Source organism: Coptis chinensis, chromosome 7, assembly GCF_015680905.1.
Source record: "Coptis chinensis isolate HL-2020 chromosome 7, ASM1568090v1, whole genome shotgun sequence".
Lineage (NCBI taxonomy): Eukaryota > Viridiplantae > Streptophyta > Magnoliopsida > Ranunculales > Ranunculaceae > Coptis > Coptis chinensis.
In genome coordinates, this window is record NC_141462.1 from 59,593,319 (window position 1) to 59,617,971 (window position 24,653).

Here is a 24,653-nt window from a genome sequence, read left to right on the forward strand (position 1 = left end):
TCATATATGTTAGGGATCAAGTTTTCTTTTATTAGGACTTGTTTAAGAGTTATAGGAAGATTAGATGCACTTACTAAAATCAAATAACAAAAGTTATCTTCACATGAGGAGAATTAACTCTCCACTTTTGTTTTATTAAAATTTTATCTTGTCTTAGTTACATGTTTACGTAACTTAATATTTTAAATTTTTGTGTAGTAAAGAAAACAAGTATTTAGTATTTATACAAGCATAGTTAAACTTACTCACTAGATTCCTAAAAGAGTAAAACCAAGTTGTAAGTGGTCCTAGAATTTAGGTTGGTTCGAATCCCTATTCCAAATTATATGAACACGAAGATCGTGAGTAAGGAAATATTTGTTTCGCATTTTGGCCAAGGAAGAGATTCAAATCTCTTACATAGCAAAAAGGTGAATATCAGCTGTTATTATAAGGAAACTAGTGCCACCCAACCTTACAAATAATACAATGGAGAAAAAATACACATACTATCAATACTCATTCAAGACTGGATGACCGGGTTGTTTCTGACTATCTGGATCCAATTAATAAATGATTTCCCGCATTGTGATCAATAGAGAGCACTTTTGAATGATTTAAGCTCTATAAGATGATGCTGCCTAGAATGAGAGTACCGGTTTTATTGCCTTTTGAAGTATGTTAGTCTAATACAACATAGGTTTTATGTCATAACTTTGCATGCAATCTCCAAGGACATCCACCATCAAATGCCTCCTCCAACACATCTTCCATCCTTTTTGCAAGCAGTATTTGTTTCTAAAAATGATATGACTTGTGAGAAAACCCATTGATAGATGTACACAAGCACCCTAACTAACATCTATATCTCCCTGTTGTTTGCAAGATTCCATGGATATACCTATTAGAAAATGTCAAAAAACACTAAACAAAAAGGAAAATACCTCCAGGCTGGCAAGAACGTATGATGGTACTTCAACTAAGTTTTTCACATTCCTCTCGGGCAGGATAACTCTTTTGATACCATAACGATGAGCAGCCAATATCTGCATATTCATACAAATAGTAAACATTTTCTCCAATAAGAGTCAAAGTGCGCGTAAAGACCATATGCATCCAAGTCCATTTTATACAGTTCTTATCTCTTACCGTTAAGGCCTGAGAGACAGTTTTTTGACATTATTGATACTAATTACTTCCCATATTCTTTATAAATCGCTGAATTCAAATAACTATATAAAAGAAGCTTAGGGGTCGTTTGTTTTTTTGAGCCTCTGAATTTTGAATGCTGAATGTTGAATGACCCACCTTCTGAATGCTGAACTCATAAAAACATGTTTGTTTTATGTCAGAATGATCTGACTATGAATGTTAAATATAAATCATTTAGATATTTTTACCCTTGCAATCTAATTTGAACACTAACTTGATTACTTGTAAAACAAAAGAGTTAAAAATGGATTTGACAGAGTTTCCTTTGTTTATTCAACATTTTGACGCCTAAAAGACTCATATAGTAATATGAGATAAAAAAAATACTAAAATTATAAACATAAATAATAGTTCAATAATCATAAGGTCATCCATAAAATCTGAATACCAAGTTAAATGACATTACAAGTAACTCCAAAGTGCGGCTCTTGTAAACTTGATCATATATGTCCACTAAACAATTGTTCCTCAATTTGATCACGCAAGTTGATCATGTGCTTATGTGCCTCGGGTCCAAATGTGTGATTTATACTTGGTGGTGCTTTTGGTCTGTCAGAGTTAATTGAAGACCTCACTGGAATAGTCACATTTTCTTTTTCATATCGCTTGAACAATCGATCATCATCATCAATGGCCACGCAACGGAGAAAATTATGTATCGCCATGCATGCTACAACAATTTGAACTTGTGTGTGAAAACTATATGGAGTCATCTTCTTCAATATCTTGAATCTTGCTTTCAAGACACCAAATGTTCTCTCAATTACATTTCTTAGCGAAGAATGTGCCTGATTAAACTTCTCCTCTTTGTTTTTAGTATGACCACCGTGATTAAAATCTGCCAACCAATACCTAGCATTCCTATAAGGACACATAAAGCCCCTAGTATGTTTGTATGCAGCATCACACTACATACTTACAATAATGAGACACATAAATATGTAAACCAAAAATATATATTTGATCGGTGATGTTGTTTTGATACGCACCTTCAGGAGGCAATGGAAATCCGTTTTTTTTAGGCCATGATAAAAGTGATTTTACGTATTCTAACTATCTATGCGTAAACACAAATAATCAAAATACGTAAATACGTGTTTATATCAATATTCCTACTCTCAATAACGAAGTAATATATTAGAGTCAGGATTCGTTCCACTCTTAAACCCTCAAGACTTAATTAGAATTCAACTACTCGACACAAGGAACAATGGTGAGAGTAATGGGTGATGTGAAATTTCTAATATCATTATACTATCATTTCTATATGAAATTGAATACAACATAATCTAAAGATTCTAACTTTATGAAATTTAACTAAACAATAATCCAACCCAACATCAATAACTACGAAATGACTAACAACCAAGAAATGAAATTAGATCTAAGCAATAGATAAATGACAAAATTGAATTTGATCAATAATAAACTACTTAATTTATCTAATGAAGCAATAACAATATTTTAATACTTTAAATTAAAACAAGGGAAATGAAAACTAATTAAAATGGAGATTTAATTCTAGATCTAAAAATTATTCTAACCCTAAACTCCATTAACATTAGCTTCCTAACCTAACTTCTTTTCTAACCTAACTATCTACCATTAACAAAGAGCTAATCTTTTGTTTTTATACTTTCAGATCCAAAAATCGTGCATGGGCTTGGAGCCATGTTTTGGGCCAGAGAATCAGGCCCAAAACCCAATTCTTTCAGTCCAAAAAGGCCTCTTCAGCTGCAGTTGACTTCGACAGACTTTTTGTCTACTTCTGCTCCTCTGATTGGGCCAAGGCTTGGACCATTGGAAAGCTCTTTCCGAGCCGGTCGTTTTGATGTAAGGTAGGCCCAATTCTGAGGTCTGAGTCCAAAGATATGGTCTTCGGAAGTTCTGTTGACTTTGTGCACTGTTTCTGCCCGCGTGGACTTTGACTTTTCATCTTTTGACCGGGCTTTAGAGGCTTTGTCTTCTTGAAAATTGGCCTTTAATCACAGAACTCCTTAGCAACCGACCTTTGCTCCTTTATCTCGCTAAAGTGGCACATTTCTGCACATAATGGACTTTGAAGCCTGAAATGCATAAAAACACGTAATCAGTATTAACTCTTACTTATTATTCACATAATTGGTCTAAAAGTACGATTGTTAAGGGGTTAAAACTACAGTTTTGGGCTCTTATCAGGCCACCTTAATGTCTCATTTAATACACGAGCATCATGTGCAATCCCTTCCCATCCAGCCATTACATAAGTAAATTTCATATCAAAATCACACACACCAAGAACATTTTGGAAACAATCCTTACCTCCTCTTCCTAGAAAGGGAATTTGCTTATCAAGTAGAATGTGTGCATCTACTAGTGTACCATCCAAAGCTCCAACTACTCCTTTAAATGGTCCTCTCTTAAGACGGTGTTGGTAACGAGATCCACCTTTATGAATAACCCCGTCAAACAGCGAATCAATTATCATTTCCTTTGAGAAATGGAGCATTGCCACTAGCACCTCATGAAAACACTTGCTAATGGTTTGTGTTAAATGTTGAAATTGATCTACTATTGTTCGATTTCGCTTATTGTGACCAATAGTCATTAAAACATAGCCATTTTTTTCTCTACATCAATATCTTTACTATCATGAAGCCACTCCCTTTGCCGAAAGTGATCACATAGCATAATGAAGGAAGACTTCTTCAACCTTAGCATATTAAACATATGTGTGGAAGTTCCATGTAGAAGCTCTTGTACGTACATTTTCCCAGTAAGCGCGAATATGCATATCTTCTGCCTTATACGCTTACGCTTTGTCAAAAGCCATGTGAATATTATGATTAAATACACTAATAACCATTGTCGTGGTGTCATTTTCCCTGAATTAAAAAAATAAAAATAAATAAATCAAATCAAATCAAATCAAACGTTAACCTCAAAGTAACAAGTTTACAACAATCATAAGCAATCAAGTCAACAAAAATACTCATAAATGTTGAGTCATAATAACCATAATATGACAGTAATCCAAGTCAACAAAATGTAAATACAATAGTCATCCAAGTAATTAACACACATTATTTGCAAAGATTATGTCATCCTAGAAGTAATATTCTTCAGGAATTGGATCTTAAGCCTATTTTCTTGAAGATTAAAAAGTTTCTTGTTATAAGAAGCGTGGAGGGAAAGAGCTTCCAAGGAGTTAAGATAAAGAGAATCATCCAGCAAACCCAAAACATATAACTCTTGCACCTGCGCATCACCTTCATCCACAAACTTCTTGTCTCCCATGGTTTCAGTCTTCACCATCTCCACAAGCTCCCCAATACTCTTAACAAGAGGATCTGTTGGCTCAATCGAATCTCTCTTACGTTTTTGCTGTGATCTACTTGCATCACTCTTTGCTCGCGACGTAGTCGGAACCTGTCTTTGGTTAGGTGGCCCATCTGCTGGAGTATTCTGTACATATGTAGGAGATTTTTCATTATCAGATGGGATATCATGAGAAGGATTATATTGTGTGTCATCCATGGGTACATCCTGTGATGTGTAAAGATCATAGTCTCCACAAATTGTGACATTAGGGAAGTAATCAGCTCTGTGAATTTGGTTATCCTCATCTCCATCACTTTCAATATTCTGAGCCTTTGCAACATCATCATTAGGGGGATTCATCATTGGAATTGGATGCTTGTGATTAAACATTTCATCTCCAGAAGTTAGGGTGGGCTCAAACAAGGATTCTAACAAGTCCCTATTCATCAACGGAGCATGCCTGAATTGACCCGTCAACGGATATTTCTGTTTATAGCAAAAAAAAAAATCAAATTAAACAAATAAAATAATATGCATACGCTTATATAACTTGTATGAACAAAAATATGCGGGTTTCTACCTCAATTAAATCGTCCCAAACTTCATCCGAGAATTCAAAGACACCTCTAACAAAATCGACTCCGTGACCCGTCTGTTTTGATAGTAACCTCCATGCCGCATATTGCTTTCAGAGGTAATCCCATTGGTTCTTGAGTTGCCTTTGTGTGTATTGTACATTGTAATTCTTGCTCATTTTTTCATTAATCTTAGTCCATGACTCTGATTTTAATGAAGTTCCACTAAAGCCTTTATTATTAACCTCGTCCAAACACATTTTGATGAAACATTTTTTCCACGTATCATCAATCTTTAACCTCAGATTTGGAGCAGATTTCTCAACCACTTCCTGAGTTGTTTTTTTCTCTTTCTAAACTCTTGGAGTTAGTTTTTCCTTCCGAGGACCCATACCTAATGACACTCATTAGCCATTTAAATGAATTTAAAGTAATGCCCACTAATAAAATAAAAAAATACATAGAAGCATAGACGAATGCAATTTTGAATAAAAACAAATATTTGCACAGTCTACTCACTATGAAGAAACAATAGTTCCAATTCATGACAGTCTACTCACTGCAAGCTTGATCATGAATCTATTGTTCATGATAGCAGAGAAGAACCTGACCTAATGACCTTTTTCTCTTTTTTGCATCAAGATAATTCATATCCTTATATGATTTGTCAATGAGCTAGTTACCCGCGTGGCAATATTTTGACTCCTATTATCTTGACTCCTAATTGTCAGTAACCTTACAAGTTCAAGAACGTTTTTCCCATCAAGAACTGATTTAATTGCATAAAACAGAAGCATATTTTCTCATCAAATATCTCGCGAGTAGTTCTATTCAATTTTATAGTTTTCTAGCTTTCTTGTAAGTTCATAATTCTTTGTTGATCCTTTGGTTTGAGCTGCTAAAATTTCGATTGTACTACTTACTAAAGTGCTGTATAGCACAGTGGAAAAGCAAGAGCCAAGAAATAATGTGAAAAATCCTTTGGTAGAAACAAGAACTACTTGGTTTTACAGTTTAAAAGCTTGAAGAAGATTATATTTCATGAAACAAGTACCAGGTTGAAATGACAAACAATACCTATCTATCAATGAAATCACAAGAAGCATCCTTATACCCTTCTAGGAAACCCCACACATCTAGGTCTCAAAGAAACAATTGTTGAAACATGTGTCTCCATAAATTTGAATTGGATTAAGGGCTGTACAAGCTATTGAAAAAAGCAGTAGCAACAACAATGTAACGAGCTTGAATCCTCGCTTCACAAAGGAGGAAAACGCTTTTGTTTCTACTTAGTTTATGCGATAATTCCATTGTCCTCATTTTCAAATGGAACAAAGTACATAAGTGAAACTTTTTACTAAGACATCTAAAGGCCATAATCATCAACAACTTCAAAAATTGATAAATAAAATTCCAGATCCTGGATCAACACACTTTTTCAACGCACTCCACTTGGAGTAAGGTTTCTAGCTCTTTTTTCTTAGGGTGTCTTCGAGATTGAAAGTTCCAACTTCTAGTTTGTAAATCAAGCTACTTTGAACTTTTATTTTAACTTCTCGTTACAGCTAGTGGAGAGTTTCTCAACTTCCTAAGAGTATTCGTTCAAGACTTCAAGGTACGTATCAAAAAAAGACTTCAAGGTACGTATTTGGTAGAAGTCTAAACTATCAAACTCCAGTAGATCATATGGCGAAATCCTTTAACAGGTCATCTTGTAGATCATATGAGCTAGTTACCTACGTGGCAATATTGATAGATACCTAGTTGTTCTAGCTATATATATCTGTGTATATCATGAGAATATATTCCGCGTGAACTCCTACTGATTATGAACAGTCCTGGATATATAAAAAGAACTTAACAAAAACACAAAAACATCTTTGCCAATAAAAAAAACAACAAAAACAAAAAAAAAACAAACAGAAATATAAATGGTACACATAACAAATATTAAGAATGGATCAAAGATAAATAGAGTCGAGAAATCAGTATTTGCTAGAAAAAACAAATTGATAAAACACGACTTTTACGTACCTAGTTATTATAGAGCAACAACCAAAAGTGGGAGAAGATGATCGAGTTACCTTGTGGGGGTTATCAAGTTATGGAAGGGTAGAGGTGGAAACCTAACTTGAGCAACTCTTTCTTCAGCATTCAGTGAGAAAAGAAACACAGAATGCTGAAGTCGGTTTGGACCTTTGAATGCTGAAGACTCCTATAAAAACAAACAACTTACCTTTCGCTGAAGGTTGAAAACTTAGTGTTCAGCGGTGCTGAATGCTTAAAAATAAAAAAATAAACAACCCCTTAGTTTGCTCCTTTAAGAGCATATTCAACTAGAGGGTGGAAAAGGTGACAAACTATATGTTCCACAGGTATAAAGGCAAAATAACAAATGGACTATGACGCGAAGTTTTTGAAATCGAGACTCAATGATGTATCTTGAAGTTGTAGTCCGGGACTACTATCACAGAGTGCGATTTCTTTAGAGCATTCCCAATGCAGGTGAATATCAAGGGGATGTGACAATTTTCACCTCCAAGTGGTAAAAAATCCTTTACCCAATGCAAAGGTGACTATTTTCCCAAATCAAAACGAGAGTGAAACCTTCAACCGAGATAGTGGCTGAGCTGTGAATTTCGGATGGGATGTTTAATTCCGTCTCGTGTGTTTTTTTAAAAAAAATTAGTTTTTTTTTCCGGACTGAATGTTTCATTCCATCTTGCGTGTTTTTTGACTTTTTTTCGGTTTTTTTTTTTTTAAAACTTCAAACGGGATGTTTCATTCCGTCCAGCGCATTTTTTCGATTTTTACATACAGACGGAATCAAACATCCCGTTCGAGATTAATATTCACCTTTGCATTGGGCAGCCTTACCTTGCTTTTCACCAAAACGGTGGAAAAGAGGGAAAATTGAGCTTACGTGGAGGTGAATAAGAGTGGCTTGCATTGGGAATGCTCTTACAACATTTTCTCCTTTTCACCATCCTATGTATAGTAGCTTATTGATCCAATAAGGTGCTCTTTGTCCTAATTGAATACTCATTAAGAGAAGTACGAAGCATTTTTTAATGATAATGAATGACTTTTAGAATAGTTTCTTTTCCAAGGATTGTCAAATTCCCAAACAAACTAATAGAAATCAGAACTGTGCTGCATACTCCGCCTATCAGATACTATACAAGGGGTACCTCATTGGATCATCACTAAAAAGGAATTTCGCAGAATACAGAAATCAGAAAGGTTGCTTAGCTTGTTCAATATACTTTGATAGGAGAGATTTCAAACTTACACAAAACTGAAGGATTCACGAAACAACATTTTTATTGATGAACGTGAATCATTCATATCAGAATCCTAAAGAAGTATTGTGTTGCTTAGGTAAATAAAAACATGGGTACAGAACACACCTTCTCCTTGATACCTCCAACAGGTAATATGAGACCCCTTAGAGTCATTTCTCCAGTCATTGCTGTGTCTGCTCTTACTTTTTTCTCGACTAAATAGTGAAACCAAAGATGTTACCAAGGTCACATCTGCTCGAGGGTCCATCTTTTGGTACAACCCCCGCAGGAAAATGTATGTGAATATCACGGCCCTCCATCGAGTTTAGTTGTCCAAAGAATCGCTAATTGAAGATCTGCTGCCCTAGCTCTTACCTAACAAAATTAGAGAAACCTTTTACTTAAAATAAGTTATCTCAGGCTATACATGAAAATGAAAGTGCATACCAGTTTCTTCAAAAATTAAAGAACAAGCAAAGGAAGTTCAAGTACAGTCATACTGAAAAGCCACGAAACTTGTGGTGTATGCCTCTATATCAATTACTCAAAATATCTACTTTTGGGTCCAATTACGTGTCGTATATTCATTCTTCACCAGAATTTTGTATGTTTGTATGCAAAGAGTAGGCACAGTTGTGTCATAGGCATACACGTTTACATGCGCATATGGACATGTTCTTGCACAGACAAGACACAACCATACCCATAAGGAGCATTTCATGCAAGTTTGAGGATATAAACGAGTATGATATATGGTAAAACATGACATTCTGAGGTAATAAAATTTGATACGATGATGCACAACTTCATTAAAGGCTTCTGAAAGAATAAAACCACAAAATATACACGTATACTTGGGCAGTTGGAAACTATCTTGGTCACTGATCTAAAAATCGGTCTAGGCCGTCTCTAGGCGCTGCCCAACCGACTCGCCTAGGCCCAAGTTGTTTAAAAAATTGGTGGACTGACTAGGCGGGTCTAGACGGACCGATTAGGCGGGATAGACGGGTCTAGGCGGCCTCTAGGCCGTCCAGTCAAGTTTTTTTTTTGAATGATTAAATGTCGTAAATAAAGGCCCGTGTAGGCTTAAGATTTGAATGAGTTTAAAAGACTAAAGTCTAATGTAAATTATATGCCACTATAACAAAGAGTATGTTTTTATATGAAGTCGATATTCTTCAACTATTACGCATTTTTGTAATAAGTATCTTTGTTTGTGTTTATTTTTTGAGTTATGGTAAATTATTTTCTTCATTTCTTGTAGTATAAGTGTGTATTACTATATATATTAGGAAAAAAAACCACCTAGTGCCTAACCCGTCTAGGCACTGCCTAGAAGGCCTAGGCGCTCTTGCATCGCCCGGCTACCGCCTAGCATTTTTTAGAACACTGATCTTGGTAGTATTACAAACTTTCGAAAACTGGTGCTAGTCTGCTAGGTGTTGACAAATGGCATTCATGGAATTGGTCCATCATGTGCAAATAAACAATAAAACATTTCCACCTTTCATCAATCAAATTTTTGTTAAGGTTGAGTTTGGGTCTTCTTAAAGAACAGAAAGTTTTACTTTATTTTTTATTTAGATTTGAATGAGAAGTAAGAAATCAAATGTCTCTCAAGTCTCAACTCCATGAATTAAAAAGTTGAATCCTTTCATCTTTTTAATTAAAAGTTGAACTCCAGAAAAATAGGGTGGTGAAGAGTATGTCGTTAAAACTCTTCAATTTCCTTCAATAAGTTAAAAGTTGAACAACCATAACTTCTAAAAGCTAGATGTTCTTATTTATACAAATGGAAATTAAAATGAGATACTACCTGTAGAGAGAGATACGTCTATCACCCTCTGTAGTTGTGCACGTGTGACAAGTTTTGCAGATTTAGCTGTGAAGCAGGCAAAAGCCTATCACATGTGTGAAGCCCTCAAGACACAAGACAAAACCCCTTGGAAGATGCTAAGAAGGATTCAAGAAAGTGTTGTACATTTTGGGTGTTATTGGTACACAAGAAAGCTGCAGAACTAGCAGGTACTATTTTTCACGACAAGCAGATGCAAAAATAGATTGTCAATGTTGTGAACACATGAGCCGAATCAAAACATTATCAGTGGAGCAATAAAAGAATACCCAAGTTAGTGCTATTTGGGCTGATTCTTTGATAACATCGCCGAGTTGACCAGTGAGATGCAAATCACCCTTTCCGATTGTTGACGTGGCCTCAACAAACTGAACTTCTCCTCCGAAGGTAGTCCACACAAGCCCAACCGATACTCACGAGTCGTAACTCGTTCTGCAGTCTCTTTGTCATCATATTTGGGAGGCTCCATTCCAGTATAACAAATGAGAACGCTTAACCGAGTAAATAAAAGATAAAATCAGAAATGGGCACGGAAAGGTGACAAGACAGATAAGGAGCAGTTAATGGGGTGTAATTCGGAGTGAGATTAGGTGCATTGGGGTGTAATTAAATCAGGGGCCTTAACAATAACACACCAACACTTGGACAAGCTTAATTGTTGAGATTGTATTTTTCACAAATTAGCCACCTACATGTACAGCTAAGTCACAACTAAATACTCATATTCCCTCCAAGAACAATGCTTCAAGCAAAAGTATAGAAAAATATAGATTGTTGTAAACAAGAAGAAATAAATTACCCCCAATACTTTCTCAAGCATAGCCTCAACCACAACTAAAGCTGAGGTACTCCTGAAAGCATTTGATATCTCATGATTGTTTACACCCATTGGAAGAACTTCCATTTCTACTTCATCCCCTTCGATAAGTCTGGTGTCCAGCAATGGTGCATCCATAGGATGCACATCTTTGCTGGCCGAAGTTGTACTTTCTTGTTCAGCAACTCTAACCGCTGCTGCACGAGCCAAGGCAGCTAAGTTCCTCTCCAAGTTTCTCACACCAGCTTCTCTAGTATATCTTTGAATTAGAAGTTTCACTGTGCCCTACAACAACCAAAGCCATCACATACTGTAAGATCAAGTGATATACATTGTCTCTTAATCACATAATATGTTTTTCTAAACCAAGTTACGCCACAAGAAAAAAAACATAGTACAAAGAACTGACATTTGCATGACGTGAATGTGCAAAGTTTGAGTAATAATTCAACAAAGATGCATGTTGAGATGTTTAGTATAGTCCCATATGGGATGTTTAAAGCATTGCAGAATAGTATGGAAGTTCCTGGGCCTCTCCATTCATAGCCAATTGGTTTTAGTTGGGTGCCCCAAAAGTTCAATGTGGTATCATAGCAGGCTATTGTATTTAGCCCAAAGGAGTTGTTTACCATGTCTCCCAAGTATGTTGTCCAAGTGTTAGGATCAAGTAACACCACGCGTGAAAGAAAGCCATTAGGACCCAGGCATCTATCACTTTCCAAAAAACATTTATGGCTTCCCAAACCTCCTGCTATCCTCCAAAGGATCTCTTTCCTCATCCGAAATACGAACCACATCAAGTTATCAATAAGAAGTCTAGCGGTCTGATGAGGTTTAGTTCGGCATACAATTTCGAATTATAATCAACAACCATAGATCATATTTCCTAATCACCTCTTCTGCCTCTATAACCAGTCTATCCAGATAAATTTCTCTATGACTGGATTTGGCACAAAGATGAAAAAATTTAGTGTTATATTGTCCCTTTCTAAGCCATCTGTGCAAAGGTTTGATCGAACGTGTATGTGATGGGCTCCACACAAGCAAAGATTGAGAACAAAGGTACTGAGAAAGATCATTGGGTGTGATTGTGTGAATGCCTGGGATCATGAATGTCTAGTCGAACATAAATGATTAGTTGGAAGATGCATGGAGAATTGTATCTAAGGATCCTTGGTAAGCCTTAGTTCCATACTTTCATTAATGCATGTGTAGTTCTTGAGGGTTTGATGTAAGTGTAGTAACTTTGATTGTTTGCATGTAATAACAATAAAATTCTTTTTCCCTATGGTGCTAAATCTATAAATTAATATATTTGGGTACACTCACATGACTACAACTATGTGGACTGTAAATGATTCCAGTAGGCTGCCCTACATACATATGGAAATCAAAGACGCAAAGCACTTTAAAATGTTCAAAATAGGCATGATACCTCAGGAATCTTAGGATTATTAAAGTCAGACCATATTATCCAGAGCACATTAGTTGAATACATCAGACATCAATAATACAAGAGCACATTGTTTTCGATATTGCAAGTATATATTAACGTTCTATATGTTTGCATACAACCAATTGACTATTATTAAGTTGAGTACGCTTTCCTACGTGAATATGGAAACCAAAGTCAATTATCAGTTGGAAATGTCAAATATTTAGTTATATACCTCAAGAATCTCAAGATTATTAGAGCTCAGTCCATGTTGATCCAGAACTCTTGGAATGAGATGCTTCATGGCTATTTTTAACTTTTCTTTAGGTGTATATCCAGGTAGCTCAATGACCTCCATACGATCTAAAAGTGGTGGAGGAATAGGTTGGATCCTGTTTGCAGTCGCAACAAAAATCACCTTTGAAAGGTCGAATGGAACATTCAAATAGTTGGTGGTCTTTAGTCAAGGTATCCAGTTTATATTGCATATGCTCTCAATTAGAGTAGTCTAATGCATGCACACCAACAGGTTTCTCATATTACTAAAAGCAGAGAATTAACCAAATTAGCCTAGTAAAAGAATGCACACCACATTAACATCAGAACATCCACCACAATCCATAAGAAGAACTAAACCTTCCCTTATGTAAATGTTTCTGTTAGTTTAATACCTCATCCAAATGTTAATACCACTCATTCAAATATTACACTAAAAGTTATGATCAAATTATCTAACACAACGTTAAATAAATGAATTTGATAGTTTAGCCATCTAAAACAATCAAGTTTGCAAGAGCAACATACTTTCACATCATAGGACATAACTAAGTATAATCTCATATATACGATTTAATTTGTAACCTCATATTCATGTAAGCCCAAGAAAAAATAATCTAACACCGCATTAATGTGAGTGTAATACCTCATCCAAATAATAATATTTTTTCAAAAAGATTGTGATCAAATGATTTAACACTGCGCTAAACAAAAAATGAAATTGGATGGTTTAGCTTTCCAACACAATCAAGCTTGCAAGAACAACAAATTTTGACATCATAGGACATGACTGAGCATTATATTATTTATTTAAGTTGCAACCTGGAAAACTAGGATTTAGATTTGATATTCAGTGCAAAACCACTTTTGGTTGTACTAGACGTAAGGATGTTCATGAATTGAAGAGGATGTTACAAATAGGCCAATATATTAGTGAAGGGCGGTAATAATTGAAGCGAAGGTGTTTTGGTAGAATACTATTTAACTGAGATTGTCTAATCAAATTGAATAAGTTACAGAAAACTAAAGTGTAATATTATACTATTGCTAGAACACCCAACAACTCAGAAAAACATCAATATATTATGACCGAGATAAAGATGGTAAGATGGGTGGTAGGACCATAGGACTGAAGGATATAATATAAATGAACACATGGATCTTTAACTAAATTGGTGAGAAACTAAAGTGAGTTGATTGAGATGCCAATAATATTAATACATCAAAATGGTTTAATCATGCAAGCAATGTCCAGTAGGAGACATGGATGAACAGTTTAGGAGGATGGGGCCACCAAAAACGATGTGTGTAAAGGTGGTGAGAATTGCTTAATGGTAACATAAATCTTGGATAATCATATTGGACAGTTTCAGTCAAGGAATAAGATCCCTGCATTGCTCCCAAAACATTTAGATTTTAATTAAGTCAATTACCAACCACCAGAACTCCATTTTATATGGAAGTTCTTGTGTTGAATAATTGCACTAACCAAACAGAGAAAACCAAGCAAATAGCAGAAAATTTTAAGGTAATACCTGTGTGTATAAGTGTATATGCATCTTTGTTTGTTGGTCATCTATGTTTGTTTGTTTGTGTGTGTCTTTGTGTGTTCATTTTCTAAATTTCTGTCCATATACATAATTTTGAAAAACACAACCATGGGATCTGGAATAAATTGTGGGGCGGGGAATGGATATCGATCATTAAATGTTTTGTTCGCTTTCGGGATCAAGGACTTCCAAAAGTCTTTGAAAGGGATCTCAGCACATCGAACCGGTCTTGTCAATCTCATCAAGCAGCATGACTGGCTTGTTCACTGCTACTCGCTACAATTCAAACATGAAAATATGTTATGTTTATCCTAATGAAACCTAGTCAAAAGTCAGAATGGCACAAGAAGATCGCTATATTCCTAAAATATTTGGGAAGGGAGCCGCTGCCCCCAAACCCCCAATGGACCACCTGCAATCCTTAAATCCCCTCGGGAGATGTCCTCTTAGAACTCTAACATACATCTTATATGCCAAACGTTTTTAGGATTACAATCAAGGTTGAGGTTTAACAATAATAGAAGTTTAAGAATACCATTTTTCAGATCTTTTTACAGCTCCTCACATCTACCTAGTATAAATTGAAAATTAATGTGATTTAAATAGCAGTTGCTATTTATAGTAACTCACGGACATGTTATTTATAGTAATTCTTGTTTACTATTTTTAGTAATTATAAGTTTTAGTTTGTTCAATTGTTTTTAGAAGTTCTATTAGCTTTAGGAGGTTCTTCCTAGTTTTCTTATTGGCTTAGGATTGATGTTAGTTGCCAATTAGAGTTATATTCTTATTTGGATTCGGAAACCATAGGTTATTATAAATAGGTCCTTAAGCCAAAGAATTCATCAGTGTTGATGTGAGTACAAACTTGAGTGTTCGAGGGTTGAATTCCCATTTATCCCCTATTGAGATGATTCTAGGGTTGATTTATTTCAATTGAGTTATTTAATTATGTTTGTTGAGTGTTATTCTTTAACTTTGAGTTTAGTCTTATGTTAATTTTAATTGGTGTTCATCTTACTTCCTGCTTCCGCGAGTAGATTTCATCACAATGTTCGGTGCAAATTGAAGTAACTAGATATGTTTTAAACTGGGGCATGAGAAGGGAGAAGGCGCTGCAAATGGTGATACTGATTGATAAGGCTATAAAACTTCTATATGTTAAGAAAACTTTCCTAGATTCTCCATTCATTTCTAATAGCAATTAGGATGCATTTTCTTCACAGGTTCGAGCACAATTGTATTGAAAAAATATATATCTCATTCCAAAACCAGTAAAGTACCAGAAAATGACACCAACCAATCAACCACCCTTTTAGACAATAGATCAGGAATATGCTAATGATGACTACAACTCACATGATACAAAAAATGAAAAATCTATCCGCTCCACAAATTTATACCCGTTACAAATGAAATATTTGAAGTAAACATTTCTAATCCCCAATACATCTATCAACGAGTCAAATGACACCTCTTTTATCTCAAGAAATATCATATCCATAAGTGACTTCTTAGTTTTGTGTTAGAAGAACCTCCGGTTTGCTTTCCATAGGACCAAATGATCGCCTTTGGTAAGTGTCATGCAGACCATTCTACCTTAGAACCCAATGAAGATGAGATGATGTCCCTTCCCAGAGCCTCATTTACATTGCAAATAAAGGCCCATGGTTTGCAAAAGTCAAGAAGTAATCGTTCCATATTCCACACAATTAAGAACCAAATGATCCCCATCCTCCTCGATATCGTTGCATAACAAGACACTGTGCATCCCCAATCTTGTCCATTTCAAATTATGTAGCGTTTGGATCTTCTCCAGGTATCCTCCCCCAAGAAAAATAGCCACTCTATATCGCATTGAATTCATCCAAATCTTTTAATGCGAAAACACCTTATCCATTTCACCTTATTTGAGCCCAACTTTTCACCATATTTCTGCAAGAACCCCACATACGATTTCACAGCGAATTTTCCTAGTTGCTTGTCCCAAACCACTTTACCCACTCACCCACTTGATATATGAATATGATATTTAATATATTGCAAAGCTCTTCTACCTCCCAATCATTGAGAATTTTCCTAAAGGAATCATTCCAAACAAGGCCACTCCACTCTTTTTAGATAGTATGCTATCATGGCTTCTTTGTTGAAGTCAAACACTCCTTGCATAGAAATATGTCCCATAGTTGGTTTTGTTCTTCTCCATGCCACCATAAGCCAAAATGAAACTTCTAAAAACTTTTTCTAATTTCTTGTGCACACCATTAGGAATAGTTTTGTAAATAAGATACAATTTGGATTTTGACTTATAGTAGCCTTGAAACAATACGGGCCTCTCTCCTCTCAATAAGCATTTATCTTTCCGCCCCCACTTAAATCGAGACTGGATATCTTGTCCAACTTCCCTCCATTTTGCCCTGGATTTGCTTTTTGCACCCAATGAAAATCCCTAAGTAAGACAATGGCAGTCTCATACGTTTGCAAGTTCTACTAGATTATACCACCCTGACACCCTTGGAGTTGGCCAAATTAATTTTCATTTGAAGACCATCTCAAACCATATTAAAAGATTCTTGATAGCATGAGACTTCCCTAATGTAGCACTAAGAAAAAAACATAGTGACAGAGTAACATCCAAAAATTACGAATAAGATTCCCCATCAAGTGTCGCGGCCTCTGCAAACTTGAAGTTGTCTTGTTAAGGACCTTGGTCACAATACTATAACAGAAAGGTAGAAGAGGAACACCTTGTCGAAGCCCCATTGGAGATTTAGTTCCCCCTTAAGTTCTCCCTTAATAAGAATTGAAAACCCTGCACGACAAATACACTTCTTGATCCATTTTCTCCACAACCCAAATCCCACCCTCCATCACACAACTAAGGAAACTCCAAAGATAAATTACCATATGCTTTCATCGTATCCACTTTGATCATCATACCCCACCCTCTCCTCTTTAGCATTTGTATGCTCATTATGTCTTACCTAGTGTTTCTACATTTAAATTATAATTGTTAATGTTATGTTAGTAATACCGTTGTTACATGTTAAGATCCTAAATCTGGCCATTTATTCTTGACAAGATAAGACCTCAACTACACATTAGAACATTGTGGATAATGTGACCAAATCTAAAGATCGTAGGGACAATGATGGATGTCAACAATGTGGAGATTCTGACCTAACAAACCTCAATATGCAAAGGCCATGAAATGAATATAGAGTGGTTTAGTAAAGAGATTCTATATTGAACTTCAAACCTTAAGTCCTTCTACAAGACATCCTGGCATGCTTCCTATGTATGTCCTCCTATGCACTCTAATATCAGCCTCATCCTTGACACCACCAAGAGATATCCTCACAAATTTTCTGTCAAGAGCGGCTGCAATAGATGATGCCAAAGATGTCTTTCCAATGCCTGGTGGACTCACAAAGCATAGTACTGGACCTCTGGCATCTGGTTTAAGCTGCAATCCAACTTCCACAAATAATCACTACTAGTTTCAAAAACGTTAACATATTAAATGTAGGAAGAAGTTTATAGTAGTCAATATTGCGAACAGCCAGATATTCAGTAATGTGTTGTTTAATTTTGACTAAACCATAATGATCATTGTCAAGACGTTCCTTTGTAGCTCTCAAGTGCTCATGTTCTTCACTAGCGTTCTGCCAAGGAAGATCAGCAAGAAGCTCCAGGTAGACATGCGAACTACTATATCCAGGTTGTTGACGTTACATTTTTCTCAAACGCCTGAAGTTATTAGTTGGCGGGAAAATCTATAAGAAATTGCCTCATTATGTATTTCTAAAGTTCAGGAGATCATTATATTTTAAAAAATAAGGAATAAAAAATGGTTGACATCTTTAACGAGCAACATTCAGCAAAATTCAAGCTATGTCAAAGAACATTTTTAGTCAAGTTTTTATTTTATTTTTTTGATCGATAAATAGATGTTTTGTTGATATTATAATATAGAAACAATAAAAAGTTGGAAGAAGCATGTCCTTACATTAAAAACAGCCAAAAAGAAAAAATAACAACAAATGTACAAAAGTTGTGGAACACAAAAGACTCATGTCAAAATGTCTTCTCATGTACAAATGAAGTGCTCAAAAGGAATATTACTAGAGTCCTCATGACAATGTATAACTTCGTGGAGGTAACGACCCCATTTGACATTGCTTATTTTCAAAATAAAGCATATTTCAAGAAACATCAGAATTACTGCTTTTAAAAAGGGCTTTTGTCCATTTCGGGGCATTACTTACAAAAATGCTTTTTCTAAAAAGTTCAAAATTAGACAGAAAAAAATATCAAAATGGTGCTTTGAGTTATCTTCTTTTGAATTAGTTTTTGTTATTTTTTTAATATGCTTTTTTAAATTGCTAAACAATATTACAATAAAATATCTGCTTTTAAAACATCCTAAAGCTGCTTTTAAGCAATACCAAATGGCCCCAACGTCTTGGAGGAAGAGTTAAACATAACAAAGGAAAAGAATGCAAACAATTAAATACTGACAAACTGCCCTTTTGAGTTTCCCATAAAACTATTTGTAGATAAAGCAATGGACAACTATAATGATAAGAACATAGCGTACCGTAACTCCTTCTATGCATGCTTCCAAACATTTGGAGGCATGCTTGCACTTTGCATCTTTCTTTCCAGGGCAGCCACATCATCCTCATCATCATCATTATCACTGAGCTCCTCTTTTATGGCCCTCATCTGGATAATGTATTTACACGAAAGCTAAAAGATAAAAAGACAATTTTGATTCCAACCCAAGAAGAAAGGGAAGAAACTGAACATATCTATTTGTTTCAAGAATAGGCATAGCTTGACCAAATACAAGCTCAAATATAATTCGAAGTGAACAAACGCATTATATGCATACACTAGAATGAAGTGAAGCAAAGAGTTATCTAGAGTAAGGAACTTTAATAAAATAACCGTGAAGCATCGTATTACATTTTCATTTCTTTTTCGTTTTTACCGTTATATGTTTATCAGAGTGAGTTAAACACTATACATTAGAAATACCTTAACTTTGATGTTCCGTGTAAATAAGGTTTCCGTTTTCTCAATTTATGTCATTTTTTTTCACATTTTTTACTCTGTCGTACTTATAGGCTTTAGTTCGTAGATAGCATGCTACAATATTAACCATAGAGCAACATGATCCTACAAATACTTTTCCCCCCTCTCCAGGATACTACAAATCTCATATTAACCATGTGTATAAAATGCCTACTAATTGAAGAAAATGGAAATAGCTAATAAGTACGCAAAATGGCATACCTGTTGACGCAGAAGAAATTCCTTCTATGACTTTGACAACTGTCCTTCGACTTTTTGTGTTATCTTCTCTGCTACATGAATTGACTGTTGCAAGGAAACGATTACGTGTATGTAAAGTGTCTCCATCCATGAATAGACAATAAACATAGAATAGTTGGATGCAAACACACAGGTGAGTTGATTCACCACTGGCTGCAAAGTTATTCCAAAAAGCTTACCTGTAAATGTCTATCAACTAACTCAGTAGCTTTTAACAGCCTTACTTTCAAGTCAACTGAATCTAGCGTAGACAGCTGCTCCTTAAAGCTTATTTCAAAGTAGGCAACAAAAATATCAGCAAGTCTGTGTATAGGAACAGTTTCCAGAAGCACCTTGGTCCTTCCTTGATGTATATGAAGGCGGAAGAAACTTCGAATCAATAACACCAATGAATAAAATTGATAAACACCCAAAAACTAGGGTTTCAAAAGGAAAACGAATTTCCTTAATTCAATCTCTTGATTAAACAATCCAAAAACAACCAACCTAACAATGAAGGCTAGATGCCTTTATATAATAAACCTTGTTCCTAATTCTATTTAGAGTCCTAATAGGAAACTACTACTAACATAATAAATAAAAATAGAAACTAACTAAAGTAAATACTATCAATTCCATGCCCATGCATCAGACTCCCCGACTTAGAAGCAAACTCGTCCTCGAGATTAAGAAGAAGAAAAGGCATAACGTTGGGGAAGACCTTGAGCAGTAGATGTAGGAGGAAGTGGAGACAATACAACCTGTTGGCCCTGAAAAATGAAAGAATAGGTACTGGCAGCGCCATCATAAGTTGTGTATCTATCATATTGCCATGGTCGCCCCAATAATAGATGGTAAACAGTAGTCATAGGAATCACAGTGCACCAAACTTCATCTTTGTAAAGGGAGCCAATGGAGAAAGGAACTAAGCAACGATGAGTAACCTCAATTTCACTACCCTTGCTCAAGTCTTGTATTTTGTATGGTTATGGAAGCGGTTCAATCCTCAAGTGGAGCTTATCAACCATTTCTTGTGAGACAAGATTATCACTAGAACCACTATCAATAAGGCTATTGTAAAGTTTGCCTCTTGCAATACAACGAGTTTCAAAAATGGAAAAATGACACCATGAAGGATTATCAGTAGAAGATGTAACCAAGGATCGACGGATCATCAAAGCAGGAACACCAGAATTAGGAGGTGTAACAACCACAGGCTGAGTCATACTATGCGGCGACTGTGTAGCACCCATCTCACTATGATCATCATGGACTAACGCCACTCTCTTAAACTGTGGACAATCACTTTTCTTATGTCCAACTTTTCTGCACTCAAAACATGTAGCCTCAAAAGTGCTTATGGGAATAGAAACTGGATGTGGTGTAGCTATAGAAACAGAAGATTTATGCAATTCTTCAGCTTTAAGAGCATATTTGATAGCGTCAGACATATCAAAAATATCTTTAAATGCCAAATCTTTTGTATTGACTAGGTAAAACCATTCAAATATCTTCCTACCTTCTGTTCCATAGTCTCAGATAAATCAGCCTTGGTGGCCAATAAAAGAAACACCTCGGTATACTCAGTCACACTCTTAAACTTTTGTTTTAAATTTTGGAGGCACATAAATAAATCCCTCGCACAATCATGAGGTATAAATTCTCTTTTCAACTCTCGGCGCATCTTATCCCAAGTGGTAATTTTATTGTAACCCAATTTAGCACAAGTCAATTGAAGTTCATCCCACCAAACAAGTGCATAACCTGTTAATTTAGTCGCAACTAATTTAACACACTTAGGATCCTCCAAATTTTTATAATAAAAAACCTTTTCAATCTTATTTAACCAGTCAACAAAAGCATCAGGCTGTAATTTTCCATCAAATTCAGGCACGTCTAATTTAATATCACCCATATGCAAACTGTGATCACTAGGGGCATCGTCTTCTTCCCTTGGCAAGAGTTGCTCTTCAACAGTTGCGGTACGTCGATAATTAGGTACGAGTTTTGACAACATCTCCTTAATCTCTCGCAATTCCATCTTTCTACCTTGTAGTTCTTCTTCTACACAATTTAGTCGTGTATTTATTGCTGGTGGTTGTCCGCGTCCTCTTTGTTGAGTGTCCATGATGAGCAAACCAAGAAAAACCTAAAAATCTGATACCAATTTGATGTATACGAAGGCGGAAGCAACTTCGAATCAATAACATTAATGAATAAAATTGATAAACACCCAAAAACTAGGGTTTCAAAGGGAAAACGAATTTCCTTAATTCAATCTCTTAATTAAACAATCCAAAAACAACCAACCTAACAATGAAGGCCTAGATGCCTTTATATAATAAACCTTGTTCCTAATTCTATTTAGAGTCCTAATAAGAAACTACTACTAACATAATAAATAAAAATAGAAACTAACTAAACTAAATACTATCAATTATATGCCCATGCATCATTCCCACTGTTTTTTATTTCTGTAATCACCGCAGAAATGAAGTTACTACTGATAAAAAGAGGTAAATGTTCCAGCGAAAGATGCGCAGAGGAAGAAATTGAAGGACGGAAACATGGAAATGGAAATGGAAATGGACGAGCATAGTTTCAAGGTAAAAAGTGAATAGAGAGTAAATCTACCAATATTATGGGACAGTATAGCCACTGTCGATGAATAAATTTCATTAGCGCCCATCATGTCCAAGAATGTTCAGTCCATATTTCAGTTTCAAAAAGATATTTGGCTACTGACAGGAAGTATCTATCAAGATTTACTTCTATATGTACTTCGCAATTTCAAAATTAATTCAACCAATCTTTGGGTTAACCACAATTTCTAATCAAACCATTTTTCATCCTTAATCAATCTCATTTCAAGTTGCAAAGAGCCAAAATACCATTAGTTTGATCTAATCGAATGAAGATATCAATTTCTGATCTAGAAAACCTACTTTTTTCTTGAAGGGAAAGAAACAACTATAACATTTTATTGCTAATACTCCAAAACTGTATCTGGTATTTTTCTTTTTTTGCTAAATTTTTACCTAAATTACACTGACATGGATACATCCGTATTCGAGATACATGGATACGAAGTGTGTCTGACATGGCAACATATCAAATATTGAGGTATATCATATATAATGACATGGACATGTGGATACATATCCGACATAGATAATTTTTAAAATATGGAGTGTCCATGTAACATAGATTTTCACTAACTTCAAACCTAATAGAAAAGGAAGCACCAAACTACACAATTTCAAAACCAACATTTCACTTGCTCGAGAACAGATATAAGCTCCATGGCAGTAGCTTTGAATTGGCGAGATAATGCAATAAGATCTGGGTCTTGCTCTGCATGCTCCATCTCTAATTAGGATAAAATGGAAAACCATCTCAGCATTTTACAAACGGAGACTTGAAATAAAGTTCCAGATTTATATTTTTCATCCATTACATTTTATTTATTGGTAAAGGGAAGTGTCCATTCAAAAATGAAAATAGAGGAGAGTACAAGTCATGGGGATGCAAAAACAAAGCAAATTCCCATTTAGCAAGAGGATAACGAAGCATTGAAACCAAAAATAAAAAGAAAAAAAAATCTAGACTTTGCAATACTGACGAATCCCACCATATAACAAAAATAGTATGGGTATGAGAAGTAAACATTCTATTTCTAGTTGTATTGTTTTTATCAACATGAAGATATGATTAAAACATTCTTCACAAGCTTAAGAAAATTTCAATCTTTCTAGTTGGTCCAACTTGGAAAAAATGAAAGTTCCACGAGACAAATTTAAAGTAAATATCTCTTCCATGGAGGGGAAAACTGAAACTGTTTGTTTCCAACTTTGTTCTCTATACCAAAAACAAATTAAATAAATAAAAAATAATGCATTAACTGATAATTAAAGAACTGAACAATACCGTTGCCCTACATAGAGTACTACAAAAAACTATATAAAAATAATTGCTCACGTTATCACAGATCCTTATCTACACTCTACCCTTAAAACAAACAATTTTTTTGAGTGACGCAACAAAAGGCTTCTCCTCTAGTATATGTAACTCTATCATATTGTATACCAGAAGTTTTTTAATATATTTAACACGAAAGACGAGAGACAAGGGAAAAGGGAAAAAAAAGAGCCACCAAGTGTTATTTAACGCGTCGCAAAATATACTAGAGCATTGAACTTTCCTTTAAGTAGTGAGGACATAGTGTTTACTTTTGGGACTTCACTAAAACAGAGTTAAGACTTGAAAATGATTAATAAAAACTCTCACCAGTTTTTGTCATGTCAAGGCGAAAGCAACACGAAAGCAAGTGTAGTAAGTCCCCCCGACACTAAGTTCTTGAACACTGAACCCGCATAATCCTTCAAGGACAACAATATATGTAACCCTCCCACTTGGTTTTTCCACTCCTCGAGAGAGATGCAACGCCCTTGCAACAACCCCCCTGTATTATTTTAAACATCACCCCATCAATTCAAACTTCACTTGCCCCTACCACATAACAAATTGTTACTAATTTGCAAAAATGTACCTCGTATGCCATTGAATTAATTCCTGCTGATTTTCCCCATCAGACGTGGAAAGCAGGAATTTTCGCGACTCCAGCTCTCTGATTCACCAGCCTACTTCTATACACCATCAAAAAACAACCCATCCCATTTCAAACACGTAAACAAACAAACAAACAACACATATATATATATATATATATACATATATATATATATATATATATATATATATATATATATATATATATGCAATTAAATTCCTCAAAATTCACGTGGAGATAACATAAGACTAACAGACGCAGATTCTACTACATCTCGAACCGGTAAAACACCAATCAAACCCTTTTCTTCTCTTTTCCCACTATTTTTTTTTTTCATTCTTTTTTGTCACTAACAGAATTGTTTTTGGGACGAACACTAGTAATGCACATTAGTACGTGGGAATTGAACCACATATCTGCTGCACATCACTTTCTACATCTACTGTTCTATAAGGAATATTGTTATACACCAAGAAGCAAC

General features: G+C 35.3%; 1 pseudogene; it reads right to left on the bottom strand.

Annotated features, from left to right (window-relative positions):
- Positions 1 to 687: 687 nt before the first annotated feature.
- Positions 688 to 24,509, bottom strand: LOC147488188 (lon protease homolog 2, peroxisomal-like; annotated as a pseudogene).
- Between the last annotated feature and the right edge of the window lie 144 nt (positions 24,510 to 24,653).